We start from the raw sequence: 6,000 nt of genomic DNA, 5'->3' as shown, positions 1-6,000 counted from the left end.
CACCTAAAGAAGCTAAGCAAGAAGGAGGGCCCTGGGTAAGATGCTCAATACTCATTCAGGAAGGCAAACAGGACAGACATCAGAAGAGGGAGAAAGCAGGGAACAGGACAGGAGCCTACCACAGAGGGCCGCTGAAAGACTCTACCCAGCAGTGTATCAAAGCAGATGCTGAGACTTGTAGCCAACACTTTGGACACAGTGCAGGGAATCTTATGGAAAGATTTTTTTTGGTACTATTCCTATAATTTTCTTATAAATTTAAAATGATATCACAAGAAAAAGTTGCAATAACGTTTGCCGGTTTTTGATGACATTTCTAGGATAGATGATAATGTATCCTTTGAGGGGACCAATGGGTCTCTGGGATTAATCCTAAATCCCCCAGAAAAAGATTTTCTCTATCAACTTGCCTGTAAATGGCCCTGTTCCTACCCCAGGGTTGCCTTGGCCTTCTGTTCATCTGAAGTAATCTTCTTGACCTGGTCCTCTTGAACAAGTAGGAGTTTAGTAGGACTAAATGATGACTCCTCCTGGTACAGAGGGAGCCAGGCAAGAGTATGTTAGATGGACTTGACAATGGCCAAGCCAAGCATATAGACTGAATCCTTCAATGTTAAGTGGACATAAAAGGAGTTTAGTGCTCTGTCCAAGTGCTGCACACGAAGCTTTAGCCATGGGTGCGGCTGCTGTATAAGATTTCTCTAGAATCAGAACACACAAATAATGTCCACAGAGAAGAGATAAGATAATGAAATTACCCTGTCAATGTTATATTGACCATATGTTAATTTTATATTTAGTTATATGTTGGAATTTACATAAGATTTACAGTTGTATGTTCTTCTATTTACATATGATAGAGGAATTAAGGATATACTAAGGTAATATCTTATCTTACTTGTTTAGTCCTCTCAATTCTAGGAACATAGAAAAAAGGGTTGGTTTATTGAGTTTAATGAACGAGTCATGCAGATTCCCATCTGTTTTTTTCCCCCCTCACACCTGGTGTCCATGCCATTTATCTTCTAGTAATAAAATACTACCTGGGTGGTTAGATGTGGCTAATTATAAATAAATTTGAAGCTCATTATTTATGTTAGACTATGAGTTGATTCCTTTGAGACTCTATCACTCCTGCTTAGAGTGAAGGAGATATAAAACATCAGTTGAAGGATGCCTTACTTTTATGTGCCATAGCTTCCCCAATATTTAGCCAGCTTTTAGCAAGAAGAGAAGCTAACTTCAATAGTTTAGTGTCACTAAAGCTCATATCTATTTTTGAAGCTCAACTCCCATAAACCTATTCTTTTGGCAAAGGTGGATATTAGGCACCACACCTTTTTCTGTTTTCTTTTGGTTTTGACAAATAAATAAAACCTTCTTTGGCCAACTATAACCATAACACGCATTTCCTAGAATTTGCTAAATCAAAACGTTACCTTCTAAATGAAGGATATTCAGAGTGTATGTTTTTTTTTTTTTTTTTTGAAACAAAAGTAACAAAGGCTGATATCTTTGATGTGTTCTTGGATTTGGTTTCCATTATGACCAAGGAGGCACCATCCTAGGCATGCAGGGGTGGTTCAATATATGGAAATCCATCAATGTAATCCAACATATAAACAAACTGAAATGAAAAACCCCACAATGTCATCTCCTTAGATGCTGAAAAGCATTTGATAAAATCCAACACTTGTTCATATTTAAAGTCCTGGAGAGATCAGAGATACAGGGTACATACCTAAATACAGTAATGGCAATATACAACAAGCATATAAACAACATCAAACTAAAAGGAGAGAAACATAAATCAATCCCTCTGAAATCAGGAACAAGGCAAGGCTGCCCACTCTCTTCCATATCTCTTCAATATAGTATTTGAAGTCCTTGCTAGAGCAATAAGACAATTAAAGGAGATCAAGAGGATTCAAACTGGAAGGGGAGAAGTCAAAGTATCACTATTTGCAGATGATATGATAGTATACATGAATGACCCCCAAAACCCTACCAGGAAACTCCTTCTTCTGAAAAACACCTTTAGGAAAGTGGCTGGATATAATATTAGCTCAAATAAATCAGTAGCCCTCCTGTATACAAAAAACAAATGGGCTGAGAAAAAATTAGGGAAACTACACTCTTTACAATAGCCACAAAGGACATAAAGTACCTTGGTGTGACCCTAACCAAGGAAGTTAAAGACTAGTATGATAAAACTTTAAGCCTCTGAAGAAAGAAATAGAGGAAGATATCAGAAGATTGAAAGATATCCCATGCTCATGGCTCGGTAGGATAAACATAGTAAAAATGACCATCTTACCAAAAGCAATCTACAGATTCATTGCAATTCCCATCAAATTACCAACACAATTCTTTACAGACCTAGAAAGAACAATTTTCAATTTCATATGGAAAATCAAAAGACCCAGAAAAGCTAAAACAATCTTCCATAATAAAAGATCTTCTGGAGGTATCTCCATCCTAGATTTCAAGCTGCACTTCAGGCAACAGTAATGAAAACAGCATGGTGCTGGCATAGAAACAGAACGGTGGATCAATGGAATCGAATAGAAGACCCAGAAATAAACCCACACACCTACAGACATCTGTTTTGTTTTTATTTGTTTTTTTTCTTTTGTTTTTTTTTTTTTTTACAAAGAAGCCAAACCATCCAATGGAACAAAAAGATAGCATCTTCAACAAATGGTGCTGATCTAACTGAATGTCCACATGTAGAAAAAAAAAAAAAGCAAATTGATCCATATATATCAACCTGCACACAATTAAGTTCTGAGTGGGTCAAAAATCTCAACGTAAAACCAGACACACTAAATCTATTGGAAGAAAAAGTGGGGAAGAACCTCGAACTTACTGGCACAGAACACAATTTCCTGAACAGAATACCAACAGCTCAGGTTCTAAGATCTACAATTAATAAATAGGACCTCATAAAACTGAAATGCTTCTGTAAAGCACAGGATACTGTCAACAGCCTACAGATTGGGAAAAGATCTTCACAAACCCTACATCTGATAGAGGGCTAATATAGATAATACATAAAGAACTCAAGAAATTAGACACCAAAAAAAAAAAAAAAACAGAATAATGCAATTAACAAATAAGGTACAGAGTTAATTTTGTATCCAGCCACTTTGCTGAAGGTGTTTATCAGCTGAAGGTGTTCTCTGGAAGAGTTTTTGGGGTCATCCATGTATATCATCATGTCATCTGTGAATAGTGATACTTTGATTTCTTCCTGTCTGATTTGTATCCCTTGATCTCCTTTAGTTGTCTTATTGCTCTAGATAGGACTTCAAGAACTAAGTTGAAGAGATAAAGAGAGAGTGGGCAGCCTTGCCTGGTCCCTGATTTCATTGAGATTGATTTAAGTTTCTCTCCGTTTAGTTTGATGTTAGCTACAGGTTTGCTGTATATTGCTTTTACAATGTTTAGGTATGTGCCTTGTATCCATGATCTCTCCAAAACTTTAAACGTGTTGAATTTCATCAAATGCTTTTTCGGCATCAAAGGATATGATCATATTTTCTTTTCTTTCAGTTTGGTGGATTACATCGATGGATTTCATTTGTTGAACCACCCCTGTATGCCTGGGATGAAGCCTACTTGGTGGTGGTGGATGATATTTTTAATGTGTTCTTGGATTTGATTTGTGAGTATTTTATTAAGTATTTTTGAGTCAATGTTCATAAGCAATATTTGTCTGAAGTTCTCGTTCTTTGTAGACCCCCTGCATACAAAATATGAGTGGGCTGAGAAAGAAATTAGGGAAACAACGCCCTTCACAATAACCATAAATAACATAAAGTACCTTGGTGTAACTCTAACCAAGCAAGTGAAAGATCTATATAAAAAAAAACTTCAAGTTTCTGAAGAAAGAAATTGAAGAAGATATCGGAAGATGGAAAGATATCCCAAGCTCATGGATCGGTAGGATTAACGTGGTGAAATTGGCTATCTTACCAAAAGCAATCTACAGATTCAATGCAAGTCCCATCAAAATACCAACACAATTTTTTACAGACATTAAAAGAAAAATTCTCAATTTCATACGAAAACAAAACCCAGACTAGCAAAAACAGTCTTTCACAATAAAAGATCTTCTGGAGGTATCTCCATGCCAGATCTTAAGCTGTACTTTAGAGCAACAATAATGAAAACAGCATGGTGATGGCATAGAAACAGACTGGTGGATCAATGAAATCAAAGACCCAGAAAGAAACCCACACATCTATGAAAACTTAATTTTTGACAAAGAAGCCTAACCATACAATGGAAAAAGGGATCTTCAATAAATGGGGTTGGTCTAACTGGATGTCTCCATGTACAAAAATCCAAATTGACCCACATTTATCACCATGCACAAAGTTAAAATCCAAGTGGATAAAAGACCTCAACATAAAGCCAGACACACTAAATCTGTTAAAAGAAAAAGTGGGGAGACAGGAGACAACTTCCTGAAAAGATCACCAAAAGTACACGCTCTAAGATTAAAAATTAATAAATGGGACCTCCAGGTCCACTGATAGGGGAGGTCCTCCTCCCCTTTCCTCTGACCCTAGCCTATCAGGTGTCCTCAAGACTGGCTGCATTGTCCACCTCTGTTGCCTGGCACTTTAGGGGGAGTTGATCACAGAGCCAACCACTGAGTTCATGTCAGAGACAATCCCTGGTCCCTTCACTAGAGAACCCTCTTGGATACTGAGCTGAATGGGCTTTGGTTGGAGTATCAGTCACAGAAAAGACCCCTGTGCTCAGATTTTTTTTTTTTTTTTTGGTTCTGTTGTTCTCTTTGTGAAGCTCCTGTCCTCTCCACGTCTTACTATCTCCCCCTTCTTTCATAAGATTCCCTGGACTCTGCCCAATTTTTGGTTATGAGTCTCAGCATCTGCTCTGATACAATGCTGGGTAGAGTCTTTCAGAGTTCCTCTGTGGTAGGCCCCTGTCCTGTTTCCTGTTTTCCCTTTCTTCCAATGTACATTCCGTTTGTCTTTCTGAGTGAAGATTGATCATCTTACCCAGGGTCCTCCTTCTTGCTTAGCTTCTTTAGGCTTACAGATTTTAATATGTTTATCCTATATTAAATGTCTGATATCCACTTCTAAGTGAGGATATACCGTGTGTGTCTTTTTGCTTCTGGGATAACTCACTCAGGATGATCTTTTCTATTTCCTACCATTTGCCTGAAAATTTCATGATTTCTTTGTTTTTAATTACTGAGTAGTATTCCATTGTGTAAATGTAGCACAATTTCTGTATCCTCTGTTGAGGGACATCTGGGTTGTTTCCGGCTATTATGAATAAAGCTGCTACTAACATGGTCGAGCAAATGTCCTTGTTGTGTACTTGAGTACATTTTAGATATATGCTTAGGAGTGGTATAGCTCGATCTTGAGGAAGCACTATTCCTAATTGTCTGAAAAAATGCCAGATTGGAGAGGGGCATGGGAGGAGATAAAGGAGACTGGGAGGGAATAAGAGAGAGGCTACAGCTGGGACACAAGGTGAATAAACTGTAATTAATATAAAAATAATAATTTAATAAAAAGTCACAAATAGAAAAAAAATTAATGAGACCCCGTGAAACTGAAAAGTTTCTGTAAAGCAAAGGGCACTGTCATCAGAACAAAAGAACAGACTCCAGACTGGGAAAAGATCTTCACCAATCCAACATCTGACAGAGGCTAATATCCAGAATATATAAAGAAGTAAAGAAGTTAAACCCCAACAAACTAAGTAATCCTATTTACAAATCGAGTGCAGAACTAAACAGAGAATTCTCAATAGAGGAATATCAAATGGTAGAGTAACGCTTAAAGAAATGCTCACCATCCTTAGTCATTCTGGAAATGCAAATCAAAATCACCCTGAGATTTTACCTTACACCCATCAGAATGGCTAAGATCAAAAACACAAGTGATAATACATGCTGGAGCGGATGTGGAGAAAGAGGAACCCTCCTCCACTGCTGGTGGAAATGTAACC

The sequence above is a fragment of the Meriones unguiculatus genome, chromosome 11 (assembly GCF_030254825.1).
Source record: "Meriones unguiculatus strain TT.TT164.6M chromosome 11, Bangor_MerUng_6.1, whole genome shotgun sequence".
NCBI classification, from domain to species: domain Eukaryota; kingdom Metazoa; phylum Chordata; class Mammalia; order Rodentia; family Muridae; genus Meriones; species Meriones unguiculatus.
The sequence above is the reverse complement of the archived record's forward strand: the minus strand, read 5'-3'. Positions refer to the sequence as shown.